The sequence below is a fragment of the Hyposmocoma kahamanoa genome, unplaced genomic scaffold (assembly GCF_003589595.1).
Source record: "Hyposmocoma kahamanoa isolate Upper Pololo Valley unplaced genomic scaffold, ASM358959v1 66, whole genome shotgun sequence".
In the NCBI taxonomy this organism is placed as follows: Eukaryota; Metazoa; Arthropoda; class Insecta; order Lepidoptera; family Cosmopterigidae; genus Hyposmocoma; species Hyposmocoma kahamanoa.
This window is the reverse complement of record NW_020653854.1, coordinates 16,040,356-16,055,507: the sequence shown is the minus strand read 5'-3', so window position 1 is coordinate 16,055,507 and position 15,152 is coordinate 16,040,356. Positions and strand designations below refer to the sequence as shown.

At 33.6% G+C, this 15,152-nt stretch overlaps 1 protein-coding gene across 1 annotated transcript in view; it reads left to right on the top strand.

Moving 5' to 3' along the window:
* The first annotated feature begins 2,958 nt into the window (after nucleotides 1-2,958).
* The window catches only part of LOC113231793 (tyrosine kinase receptor Cad96Ca), an 86,196-nt gene continuing 74,002 nt past the window's right edge, over nucleotides 2,959-15,152 (top strand). The window contains exon 1 of the mRNA XM_026466325.1: nucleotides 2,959-3,144. The gene's annotated coding sequence lies outside the window, so the exon portion shown is untranslated. The remainder of the gene's footprint in view (nucleotides 3,145-15,152) is intronic.

Here is a 15,152-nt window from a genome sequence, read left to right as displayed (position 1 = left end):
GCAGTTTTGTGATATTCTTCAATCGAACGATATCGTAAAATGTCAATAATATGTAATGGATCGTAAAGATATTTCTTTTCTACGGAATATATCACAGATGATTTCATATTCTTACATACTCTATCGACTTTGTATAGTAGGAATTAACGTATGAAATGTCTTCTCGGGTAGATGTGCACCGATGTCAGCCTTGACCTGGTCTCCGTGTGTATGAGCCAGTCCCCCGAAAACGTCAAATGGCAAAACCGTTCGAGCCACACCGAGTATCCGAACAATGTGACGTTGGCTGTATCCAATATCGGCTAAAGCGATAGCGCTAGTTACACCAGTTGCGTCAAGCGGCATTTTTTATGAGTAAGAGCAATAAAAGAAACCTAAGAGCTAATTAAATAATACTCAAACACTTTGCTTGATGAGTACAGGAAATGTGAACTACGTAATCCAACGGCAACAATGACAAATACCGGCTAAATCGCAAAAATACTTCGGTAACATAAATTTACGAAAAGAAACAAGGGTTCAAGGATTTAATGTATTGCTAAAGTACCTACTTGTCAAAAATATATACGGTGATAAACCATAGTCCATGTAAATAAACAGAGTGATAAAAAATTTACGTGGACGCTCAAATTGTGCGTGGAATGTATTGGTATAAAATAAGTCAAAAATAACATTTGATTAATTAAAATATGCAATTATGCTATCAGTCATCCATCTTCGTGGAAGCATATACTCGTATTTATTCCGTTGCGGTAAAATAATTGGGACAAGGATTCCATAAAGTCTGAGGACTAATTTTCGAATTGTTTTTCTTGAAGATAATTAAGTGCCATCATTTAAAATGTGGTAGTAGATCACTAAGATCCATTATTGAGTTGAAACAAGTAGTGATACGGTTAAAACTCCTTCAGTTCTGTGTCGATTCATTAAAACAATGCAAACTTTAACGTGCGATACCAGGAGCAGTTCGGAAAACGCATGCGTTACCCATTTTTCTAGTTGTTTCTTTATATATTACCGGTTTGGCGCAAAGGAGTCAATATCATGGGAATAGTTACTTCAAACTATGCTGATAATTTCTCCGCAGTATGTTTAGGATTGACGTCAACAATAGCTCATTTGCAAGGTGAAAATTTCCTCTGTGGAATCAGGCAAACAAGGCAGTCATGCTGCATTAGTGCCACGTCGGAACTCGTATGAATTCAAACATTACATGAATTTTATAATATTCATGCGGGGCTTCAAAGTGAATGCAAAATCAAGCAAAACGAAAACATTTGAATAACGTCAAATTTTTTTATTTCTAACCCTTAAGATTTTATTTGAAAAGCATGCTTATCTAAATATTGTACTAAAAATATTTTATTCCATTTGAAAGCAGCCAAAACTCTAGAGAGCATTAAGTAATTAGTAGCCTACTAAAAAAATAACGGATGGATTTACGTTCGTGAAAATCAATATTTTTTGCTTTTTGAAAACGACAATTGGCAAAATAGATTGATATTACTTTTGCTTTATCGTAACACTCAGGCGCTTAATATTTGTTGTATACACGGGTTGTATAACTACAATCATGTTATTATAAATAGTCAATTAGTTTCTGATGTGTCATTTGTTTACTCAGTGTCAAGTTTTCTCTATCATTTTAGTTACGTTCTACTCTACAATTTCGTACTACATAAGTTATACCTGAATATAAATGTTTTAACTGTTGGTGACTCCTACGCTGCGGATCAAGTTTGGATAATAGGATAATTTTAGGCGTCCTTTTTAATATAAGTTGTTATACATTACAAATTATGACAACTTGTGATAATCAACACAACACAATAAGTTTTCTTCAAATCCATAGAAAATTGGAGCATTAGAATTTTTTGCATTCTGCGTATTGAATATTAAAACATGCTAACCTTCACTAGAAATGCCTGGAGGTAAAATATTTTGGCTTTTCAGGTCACTAACCATAAAAAATTATCAGGAGAATAATTTTTCTGGTTAAAACCCAAAATATACGGTTGGCTTGAAAATTAGAAACAAGCTTTTATTTAAACCCGAATTTTACGTCAAAATGGACACGACTTCTTAACTTGATCATCCGTTTAGGTAAAAAACTGTAACATTGTTATTTTTTTTGTGATACCAGGCGCAAGATTTATTCGTCCCGTCAGGACGAAGAAATCTCGCGTCTGGTCTGTCCATTTCTGTCTGGTTGTCCAGCAGTTGCACTGCCATACAGAACTTTAAATCGCAAAGATCTGAAGGGCGCTGCCACTGCGCCCGTCAACCTGAGACATAAGTTGAAAAATTCCATGTACCTGTAATTTCAGCACCCTTACCCTTCAAACATACCTTTCATAATAATTATGATACTGATTTAATAAATTGTGAAAATAATACAAAGACGTTCAGATTTGCTTTACATTTAGATTACATTTTTTATATATCTACTTTTATGTAACAATGCCCATATAACGGATACAAGTAGTATTATTACCACGTATCCTCCCTGTAATTATCAGTGTTCTGTGTAAGTATCAGGATGTGAATACTGGCATATATCTGGATAGTAATACCAATATCTGAGCTTTATTAAATAAAGAAAAATAAAATTAATTCCTTTTGAAACATAAATTCTTTATCAGCACATTCTATAAATTTTATAACGACGTAGGGCAATTTTATTTTTTTGTTGAGTGAGGCATGTATGTTGTTAATTCTATTTACAGTAGAAAAACGTTTCTAAACCACTTTAGAAGACATTTTCCACTAACTGTACCTACTATGCTTAAAATTCACGCTGTAAATTGAATGTTTATGCTCTACATTTGAATTATTCTTTAGTTTATGGTAAACTATGTAGCGCGCTTAATATAATGGAGGTAAATCTACTCTCAAACGAGGTAGAGGGGCGAAAGAGGCTCTTGCGCAGCCAGTGTGACGCTAGAACTGGCGCAAGCCACTGTGCCCGTGCACACCAGCTACTTACAACATTGTACGGAGCCGCTTTCATCGAGTGAAAGTGCAGGATACAGTGAAACACGTGCAGAGTGAATCATTCTATTTAGTGAATTACGTATCATATTGTGATGAACTGAGTCTTTTATGACGCATATGTGATTTTAAGGATTGAATTCGAAATATTTGGTAAGACATTTTCATTGTTTTTTGTTCTGGACATTTTTACGACAATAATTTGATAATTTAAAGAAACTGTTCTTATCAAATTGCCTTTAATTAAATAATGAACTAATAAAATTACAATTAACTGCCATAACAGTTGACTACTCTGTATTTATTATTCAACATAACTTTTATAAGGGTACAACGTCATAAATACGCCTCTTGAAAATGATGTTTATGTCATTTAAGTAAAATTATATAGCTCATGACGGTATACTGTAAGTCCATTTCTCTTTTTCTATATTGATTTAAGGAATATCGTTAATTTTTAGAAAGTCTTCGAGTGATTGTACTTAACTCAATATGTCAAGTGACTGGCAGTTTTATTAACCGCATTTTCGTTTACTTCATGTTCGAGCTGGCGACAGAATAGTTATGTAGATACGGCGAGCGTGTTATATAAAGGAAGAACGCTATTTTTTCGATGACTTCCGTAGTCCAGCGATTAGCACTATGGGAGCTAGATTCAATTCCCGGTAAGATCCATTTGGGAAACAAGCTGTTAAAAATTGGTTCTGTTTTGCTTGTCCCGGAATCAATTAACTTTGGCCTAGCACAAGACAATCTCTAATTTGAGACCAGGCTATGTATGTGGTTATGTGGCACATTATTATTGGCCTAAAAAAAATATTTTTAATGTTTAAATGGGAGAGGAGGAATTCCTCAGTAATGGCACAGTTGGCAGGGGTCATTGACTCAGGTTCAAAACCGGCAAATAATACGAAAAATAAAATTCATCGTTAGCTAATTAAACTAAGCGCACTACGTGAACAAATGTCCATAGACTATGGTGACGGTCGTTCTTTTGACCTTTCGACTTCCATGTTTTAAAAAAAAGGTTAATTTAGTGAATAATATCTAATAGTTTAGAACAATGTACTTATTTTCAGCTGCTAAATCTGAAATCATACAATGCGGTCGGTACCGACGCCATATTGTGGATATACCATCATTAATAAACTAAAATTGTTTGTCAATAGTTTATGTCCAGGCAGTCCTGAGAATTAATTATCTTTATTTAATCAAATATGTTTATATTTGAAATATAAATCCCAAATAAATGATAAATCCCTTCCCTTAAATACCTTCAGTGAACACTTCGTCAACTTAATTTTTGGACCTGTTCTGTTTTTATAGTTTCTTTTTTTCACAAAATTCATTTTTTGTTTTATTTCGAATTTTGCTTTTTATCACAAAAATCGGGTAGCACAAGTAATAGTAAATAAATATGGCTGTTTACAAAAATAACAGAAACCAAAAAATAGAGTTGGCGTAGTGCTACAATGTGTGCTAGTGGAATATTTTCTTTAACTTTGAATGACACTACTGCTGAGGCACTTTCTTTCCAACAAAAAAAGAATCATCAAAATCGGTTCACAAATACTTAGTTATCGCGTAACATACATACAAAAAAATTACTGTCGAATTGATCACCTCCTACTTTTTTGAAGTCGGTTGATAATAACATGAAATAACAAAACAGGCACCTATTCAAAAGTTAAGAAAATGTCATGCATTACTTTTGACGTCAATAGCATAATTATAAATGGACGTTGGCATTTTGTTTCAGAATGAAAATTGTTAAACTTTTTTTACCAAACAACTGAGGAACTCTTCATTGTTTGTATTCTAATTCTTTAATATCTGCTTCTATATAATACAAGATGATAAAAGCTATGTCTGTTATTACTACTAGTTCTGCTTTTTTAAATCCATCAACATATTACGTAGGTACTTTAATGGAAGTAACAGCTCACAGTCGCTGACTTTCTTTCTATCTGTGTGACACCTCTCGACGCATTTTTTACAGGACGGTTGCTGCAATCGTAAACTTAAAAAAAAAAAAATTTATACTTTTCACGAATGCGTTCTTTTATTCTTTTTCACAGGAAAAATACAATAATGTTTTTTATCAACCTTTATATTGCTAAGGGTAGACGCTCTTCCTTAATTAAATGAAAATTGCAAAAGATTATAAAAGTTACAGGAATGCTTTGTTACTTCCAGCGTAGCGTTCATTAATTTATTTCGCAAACTTTTAAAAAATTTGCTTTAGAATCTTCAATAGCCAATATGCGTAGCCCATTACATATATTAAAAATAAAATAAAAAGACATTTATATTGTCAGATTGCAATTCATTCTTAACTTTAAAATAGAACAGTGCTGAAATTGAATAGGGTTTAGGTACCAATGACCGACATTTTACGGTACGTTATTATTATGATTTTTAAACAATAATAATAATAAAAATAATAATAATAATAACGTACACCATCATAGCCCCGTACCAAACTCATTTGATATAACTTTTTAACTGACCGCAAAAAAGGAGGAGGTTCTTAATTCGACTGTATTTTTTATTTATAATACCTAGTGACCGGACAAACTAGTCGTGCCCCTGAAAGTAAGCTACACGCCTGTCCATAACAGTTGTTCTCAGAGCTTTAAATCGCCAAGATCTGAGGGGCATTGCCACTGTGCCCGTCACCCTGAGACACAAGACAAGTCCCATGTGCCTGTAATTTCATCAGCACCCTTTAAAGCCGGAACACAGTAATGCTAACACTATTAATTGGCTGCAGAAATAGGTAATGTGGCAGTACTTTCCTGGAACAACTCTTTCAGAAGGAGGTCTACTTTTGTATGTATGTTACGCGATAACGTACACAAAAAATCATTAATTTGTAAACCGATTTTGATGAGCATATTTTTGTTGGAAAGAGGATATTTCGGTAGCGGTCCCATTTAAACTGAAAGAAAATATTCCACCTCTAAAGGTGGCAAACTAGGGGATGAATCCGATTTCGCGCACTCTCCGGTAACCAATTCCAATAAACCTTGGCAAATAGATGTAATTCTACGAACTTTTGAGGTCGGTTTTTTTAACATATATCAATAGTATAGTTTACTTGAGAGATATAATCCTCAAGAAAGATTACGCTGTAATGTGTTTCATAAAAAAGCTATTATAATTATTACTAAAAAAAACACAAGTACAATTTCTCTAAATCTCACGTAATGAACACCAAAAAGCAACTAATTAGCAAACCAGTAATCGACACTCACCATTAATTGACCTGAACATTACGGAGCGTGCTACTGTGATAGAAAATTGTGTGCTAAATCTTATTAGAAATTAATTTAAAAAGAGAAGTCGAACAGAGGCTTGTCGGTCACTAGTAACCCCACTACACTATTACGAGAAACCCTAATAAATTGTGATATATAATAATACCTATTATACTTGAGAATACTCTGTTTCTGTTTCTTGAGTAAACGCTGCTTCTTCAAAGAATTTTAGAGTTAAATTCATTGTGCTTTGTAATTTTATTGTTTATAACTTCCCTTGTTTGTACATTCCAAACAAATGAAAAGTTTTCCATCTCAAGCTTCTATTAACATAACAATTATTACATTATCAAAAGTAGTCAGAAGATTAGTAATTTACATAACAGTTAATGTACTTCTAGTTTAAGAATTTTTTGATAAAATTTTTAAACTATCCATTTTACCTACGGTTGCACGAATGGAAAATGTATACAAATCTCTAATACGTTCTCTACTTATTTTTTAATGTTTTCTGAGATACTCAATAACCTAAATGAGAACTTACTTGTAACATGTATAATATAACGCACACACTCATAGTCCCGCACTAAGGAAACCCTGTGTCGCGGGTGCCACGGACACAGACATAGACAACCACAAATTACACCCAAACCCACGAGGGAAAGTAATGTAGACCATACAAATATTTCTTCCGGGCCCGGGAAACGAACCCGGGACCTCTGCGTGGCAAACCAGTAAGGTAACCGTTCGGCCACGGAGGCAATTAACCTGTCCGTGAATAAAAAAAATTACACACTTTCTTGTATTAGATTGTTAGTGGTAGTACAGTACGAACGACGTCATTCGATTAACATTATTACGTGTCAGTTCACCTGCAAAGGTTCCTTTCGAGTACAACCGGATTTGAATTACATACATGTTTTGAATATTGACATGTTACACAATCATTTTGATGGAATATTTTACATCCTTTTAATATCACGCAATAAGGTACGTGTCCGCAACTACACTTTGTTCACCAGAAAAGTTACAATAAAAAATAAAGGCTGTCTGAAACTTTCTTGCTAAACGCGACAGTTAAAGTTAATGCCCACTTTGGACTTAAAGGTGAACAAGATTCCGAGCAATAATCGTATTGCTATTATATTCTCAGACATTCCGATATATCCGTTCTTTGGATGCCGACACGACGATTGCTGTACCGGTTTTATAGGTAAATATTTATTGATTCAGCTATTTGGAGATAGACACTAAACAGCGGGAAAGACGGATAGACTTAGCATGAACACGAATATTCAAAAGCCGCGATAGTAGAGAAATTGAATCTAGTCAAGAGAAGTTAACTTCGGCGAAATACTATGAGAGTGCGCGATAATTGTTCTAACCTCTATAAAGATAGTAACCAGGCGTCATTTGAGGCTAGTGATAGCTTTGGAAAGACATAAGTTACTATTTATATTTATATTTACTATACTGTTTATTTTTATTCTCTTGCTAGCTGATGTGTCATGTAAGGCACCGTATAAACGTTTCAGTTTGCTTGTCAAATTTGCCCTTCAAACTTCATGTTTTCTTTTAACAACGCCACAAAGGGTCAAATCAAAAGTTAAACAATTTTGACAAATTTGCCTGTACTTCAGGCACAGCCGTCTCCTTGTTATAGTCCTATTGTACCATAACGAATACTCTTCTCAGTCGTATTCTTCATTGCTGAAATTGCTCGAAAGGTGTGAATATTTACGGATTTAATGGCGGATTTTTTTAAACAGATTACCAGTTACTCTTTCTATACATAATACAACTCGAAGTAAAATTTTGTAAAAGGCATAGACGCATGCATCCACAATGTATTAGACATAAAATAAAGACGACAACTGACTTTTTGTTTTAAACATAGGAACCAGTCATTATTTGCAATTTTGTTTGTCTGGACGGGTTTTCTATTAAAAAAGACTTAGACAACTTATGTATCATGGTGATAGGCGCAGTGGAAGTGCCTCTCAGATCTTTGCGATTAAAGGCTCTAAGCGACACTGCAACTGTTAAGGACAGGCGTGACGTTTACCATTGGGCAAATAACTTGTTCATCTCTTCACTTGGTGATACCAAGGTAAAAAAGAAAATTGTTCAAAATAAGTATATTCTAAACAATTGTAAAGAAATATGTACCTTCGAGGATTACTGTTCAAAGTCAAAGGTAAAGCTTCCATTATAATGTTCAAAGGAAACTAGAGACGCCGTAGGAATATTTCTTGATGTCGGGTACGATGAAGGCATTTGCATAGATATTATAGAAACTAACTAACGAATTGGACCCAGGAGACAGCGCTGTCTCGGAATTGTAGGTCTGTACCTACTAACTGTGTCAAGAGCACACCCAGATGAGCATTGGACTTTCCACTGTTTTTTCGTAAGCGACATTAAGTTTAATTTTGATTTTAAGTGTCAAGTTTCACGGGCTTTCGATCATAGCTTCACTGAAATTGCTAAACTCCAAAGAGCTACGCGAACTTGTCTTTTATGAATAAGTTTATGATCTGTAGTATTTTAATATCCGAAACTTCCGCCCCGTCTTCAACAAAGTGTGCATTATACATATATGTGAGTGATTCAGACCTAGGTCTATTACTATTATAATAAAAATATCGCATTCAAATTTAGCGCTATATATTCTATAGGGCCATAAGGTATCTAGAAAATTATTTAAAAAAATCCAGTTACGTTTTTCATACAAAACTGAGGACACACTTGCTCGGGTCTGAAGCTTTGGTCGTTTAGCGCTTCTCCTGTTGCAGATCTTAGTAGGTTAAAATTACAGATATTACTAAAATACCATTAGGTAGGTTAAGTACATGAAGTTGACACAGCACAGTAAAAGCAGTTCAACAAATGGCATCTTCTCCAATGTAGAATAATTAATTGAAATTTGATTGCGTTATAATTGTTGGTTAGTTGCCAGGTATTAAGTTTGAGTTCATATCTTTTGTTAACTTAAAACTGGACTAATTTAATTAGACTAGCTTCGTCACGTTTCGCGAGGATTAATTATGGTTTATAAAATTAAGTTTTCTCATAACCGTTTTCAAGATTTATCACGTAAAAAGCTTTATATATGCCTAGTTTTGTATGCAAATTATAGACTAATTTGTGTATTTAATGTAATTGTAAAACCTTTTGGTAATAAAGTTGCATAGAAAACAAGTACGTAAGTTCCAAAAAACATTTGAGAATAAACTTTCTTTCCATTACAAATTGGCGAAAATATTTGTTTTTTTATTGCATAAAATGATCTTTTGTAAAGACGACGCGCGAAGTTTTGTGTCAAAGCGAAAACTAATTTATAGTAAACTTGTTAATTTTGAATTCAACGAAAGAAAATTGCATTGGCTTTGGATAATATATGAGTATAATAACTTGGATGTAACTAAAATACGTGTAATTTTTGAATATGAATTCCCAGGTGCCACTAATGCAGCAGCGCAAACAAATCCAAACATTAAAGATGTCTATGAAACGTATGCAACAGAAGAACGCATTGTGCTATTTTGCTTTGTCTAATCCCGCAGCGGAACATTTTAGCCCAATGTAAAGACGAATAATAATGAGTTGTGGACATATTGTTGAAGCCTATCCGTGGCAAACTGCGGAGGAATTAGCAGTATGGCTTTATGTAATTATACCTGCAATGGCGACATTTTTGTATCAAATAATACAGTTCTAATAACCATAGATTTAGTATATACCTACCATATTTACTAAATCTGTGGTTCTAACAAAGTGTAATAAGATAAGTATGATAGCTCCATTTAAACGTAGCAGCTTAGTTTATATATGTGCACGCCAGTCGCGTGCCGTGCACGATCGCACACATTCACATAATTTTGTGATGCACTCGTGTTGCATTGCGCTGGTACTTCCACGCGCCTTTCATTATTATGCGAATGTGTGCGTCCGTACACGGCGCACGGCGGACGTACACACATATAAGCTGCACTGCTGCGAGTATAAATGGAGTTACCATACTAGTCTTATTATACTATGATCTAATGAACCGACTCAGAGATGAAAAAGTAGTGGACTGTATCATTACTTGTGATGAAAAATGGATTCTGTACGAATCACAAACGATTAACTCCAGCAACAGGTCCAGTGTCAAAAAAAGAAACGAAATTGTTGATTACTCTTTGACGGTCTAGTTTCCATCATAACTTCTTTATATTTGGTACAACCGTGACAGCTCATTCGTGAAATATGCAAATGAAGGCATTATGTTCCCCGCTATTTTAGCGCTCGCAAAGAAATAAAAGAGCTTCCAGCAAAACGGTAGAAATTTATTGACAGCATTGGTTCCAACTTTGATTAAATAAATGTTAGGTTAGTAGTTTTTTTCATATTTCTATGTAGAATGGCATCTTAATGCACAATTTAATACCTGTTGTTAACCTATCCTTGCATGAATAAATATTGATCATGAAGCTGTTATAGTACGGCATTATAAAACCGGTTGGATCCCAAACTAGAATCATCTCTATCGCTATAAATCAGTCGCTTTCTGTGAGATTCCCAGGGACCAAAAGAGCTAACCGTTATGACCACTGTGGTACTCGCACATATGGACACAAATTGTATGTCTATAAGGTAGAGTTTACAACGTACCTGTAAAAGGTTGTTAAACCGGTAATCGAAAAAGAAACATTGTAAATTCTGTCATTGTATGTTCAGTTTAGCACACGCTGAGGTTCCTTACACTAATTAATTATGTTGAAAATATTACATATTACATAACTGTAAACCAACTTACATTACGTTGTAATTTAATAGTCTTAAAAGTCTCTACTACTCACTCTATTTGTCACATCGTCATTACTGTTACGAAAAATGAATTGAACTCGATTCCATGTCCCTTTGGTGCTGTCAATAACATGGTTGTTGTAGATTGTTAGATTAGTATCTATATTGAGATCTATGTAATTGTATTATTTGACATGTGCGTTACTTTTTCTCAATTTTTTTCTCACATACACAATACTGTTATAGCGATTTTATACATAAGTACATGAAACAATATGTCTTCGAAAAGCGACAATGTTTTCTTCTACGGTCTTTTTCTATTTTAACTGGCTTTTATCGGGGCAATCCTAAGAGGTGGGCGTTATAATGCTGATATATGTGGATATTATTCTGATCATAATATATACATAGCAATTCATTATGTTATGCTTACTATATAGTAATCTGCTACGAACGGTAATTTTAAGGCGAAACAAATTTAATGCTCAACAATTTCATTTTTTACTATGTGTCTTAAGTCCCGCCATCTGTGATTCCTAAACAAATTAATTCGTCAATGTGAATAATAATGTTATTTATAAAAAATAAACTCGTGTTTTACAAAACATACTTAACTCGCTTTTCGCTGACAACACAATGTTGCAAGCTTCTTTAACATTAAGTCTATGGGCTTAATCGTTTTTCTAAACAATAAAAGCCTCAAGCTAAAAAGCGCTTAAATCAAAAGCCTACATAAGCACGCTTCTTAAAAACACTATAACGTATTAACGTTTAAAGTTAATAAACAGTTCTTTTTTTTTCACTTTGAATATATAAGTTATTTAGTAACTTTTTCAATATTATGTATAAGTTATATTTTTAATATTATATACTGTTGATAAAAATATTCCAAAAATGGCACAATATGACACTAAGTGAATGGTTGTCAAACTAAGTGGAGAGGGAAATTAGTTTATCTCCAGAAAGACTTCCCCGTTTATGCATAGAAAAAAAGCTAACTACGAAGTCTAAGCCGATTGCTTGGTTACGTGACCGCCTTGGACTTCTAACCTATGTCGATCACATTTGTTATTGACAACCTTACAACCGAAGCAAGAAAAATCAAGATGGTGTCTAGTTTGTAGCTCGCACGATGCGTCGCCATCGTGGGTGGTACCGTAGTATTATTTTCACAAAAACTCACAACTAAAGAACTAAATATTGATTTAGTTCTTTAGTTGTGAGTTTTTGTACATTACGTAACAATCTAAATTATTCTGGCTTCATACCAGATTCGACATTCACAATTGTACTGTGTGTGTGCTTCAATAGCAGTAGAGCTCTTTATGAAAGAGTTTGTCCAGGGAAGTACTGCCACCTTACCAATTTCTGCCGCCAAGCAGTAATGTGAGCATTACTGTGTTTCGGTTTTGAAGGGTAAGGGTGCTGGTGAAATTATAAGCACATGGGACTTTTCAACTTATGTCTCAAGGTGACGGGCGCAGTGTCAGTGCCCCTCAGATCTTTGTGATTTAAAGCTCTGAGTGGCACTGCAACTATTATGGACAGGCGAGTAGCTTATCATCAGGCGCACGACTCATTCGTCCCGTCACTTGATATTATAAAAATGAAACAAAAAACTTTTACAACTTAAATACTGGGAGCTTAAAAATATTAAGTAGATAAAATTAGGTTTGTACGGTAGATTTCGTAAAATATTGGCTGGTTTACGCTTTTACATGGATATGCTAATTCGCTTGGTAAGTTAGCTGCCAATTCTCAGATTTCCCTGTCAGTCCATTAATCTTTAGGGTATAATTTTTTTGTAAAAAAGAGCATTGAGATTCCACGGACCTATTTTCAATTCCTAAGGGTGCAAGTAAGTCTACTCATGCTAGTGTTTTTTGTGGGATGGAACCAGCGTATTGATGTATTAGGCGTCTATATGCCTTATATTTCTCTATTAATAAAATTTATGTTTTTTAAGATATATTATACTTGTAGCGAATCGCAGCAGTCGCTACAAATGTCTTTTGTATATATTTTAGATTAACATTTTTTTTAATTTAGAATTTAAATGTAAAACTAAACTTAAAAATACTTTATAAAATATATATAAAAGAGATTTGTACTTGCAAATACTAAATGCTAAAAATAAGAGAACTAGAAATAGAAGTATAGTTACGATAACATCAATAACTTATTAGTGTTTTACCTAAATTATGCAATATCTATAGATAATCTTTAGAGTTAGTAGTGATGGATATAATGTGTTACGTGCACGTTTTCCATTCGACGTTGTTTTCTTTTAAAGTGAAATTAAATGTCTTCGCTTCATAAAATTAAAATTTTTTCTTTTCAAATTGCAAAAAAATCTTCGCAAAGAGTGCTTTAAGTACCCATTTATGTCAAAATACCTGTCTCGTAAAACAAGATGAATTGAAATTCTATTTCTCCTCATCACTCTTAAAGACTCCCATTTTTGCTATGAAAGCTATACGTAACACGAGACTTCCCCAATATCCTTTAGGTACATTTAAGAATTTGTCGGGAGGTTCCACGTCTTACTTATAAAAAGTATACTTTCCATGGGACCTGGTGAATGAGGAGGGATGGCGAGACGATCATTATCCGAGCCAGTCTGCACCCGCCTGTTCAAGTGACCCACTAATACCTGCTTGACGCTTAAATTGCTAGCTTTTTACAGGAAACGATGTATAGATGTAGGGTTGCTAGACATTTCTAAAAGTTATTGTAATCTTCTACTTGATAAAGTAATATATTAAATTTTGAATTAAAATACTGTCTTTTATTTTGCATTGTAATGGATAAGTATTTAAAAATTTTATTTATTTATTTATTTAAACTTTATTGTACAATACACTGAAGTACAAATGGCGGACTTAATGCCATAAGGCATTCTCTACCAGTCAACCATTGGGCCAAACAGAAAAAAAAACACAATAGGTTGGTGCTACACTTAAACAAGAAGAAATAGAAATACTAGAAAACTAATCGATAATTTTATAATCGAAAATTTTATAAAAGTTAAGTAAAATTGTTACTTGGTAGAGCGTATAAATGGCTAAAAAAGTACGGAAGGTGGATTCAAAGGGGATTTGAAAAACAGATCCACTCATAATGACGAATTACACAACGCGGGAAACTAAAGTCGTTTGTATTTTGTAAAAGATTTTTTGTTCTTGGCTTTTTGTGGTCAACGTTTCAGTTACATAACAAGGTTTTTAATATTTGCCTTGTAACGGCGAACCTCACACAACGTGATAGGAAAATTTGAAAACGGAATCAGTAGGGCCAGCACGATAGGCCGCGACTAGCGCGATTGCGACATAAAGTGCGATATATTGCTATTCTCTCACAGAAATGTCGCGCTTTATGTCGTTCTCACGCCAGTCGCGGCTTGTCATGCTAGCCCACCAGGAAGGTGGAGATAGAGATAAATAATCTCAGTACAGAGTACTAAAAATATAAGTTCTTGGAATTACATCTGTTTGCCAAGTTTTATTGAAATTGGTTAGCGGAGAATGCGCGACACCGGATTCATCCTCTGGTTTGTCACCCTTAAAGGTGAAATATTTTCTTCAAATTTAAATGGTACCACTATTGAGGTACAACAAAAGAAGAATAGTCAAAATCGATTCACAAATCACAACTCAACACTAAACAACTATCTAAAAAACCTTAAGTAGATTTTGAAACCTGCCAGTGTTTAATTATTTTTAATATTACAAAATACTCATATAAGTCTAAAATTTATTTTCATAATGAATTCCGTTAAAACCATAGTTAAAACCAAAATAACTAACTTACATTCCTTATTTACATTTATATTATTTTTTACAATTTCAACTCCTAATATGTATATTTTCTGAGTGAAATTAGTATTTCTAAGATTAACTGTTATATTAAAATGATTATTGTTTGTATTTCTTTTTTTAAATTGTTTCTTTACATATTTTTATATTACGGTAAAGAATTCCTATTTCCATTTACATCAATGAAACCCACTGACATAACAATAAATTTTTTATCGGATATTTTTATCAAATATTCAACTATTATTATTAAAAAACATGTTTTGATAATATTTTCTATATTATCAAAACATGT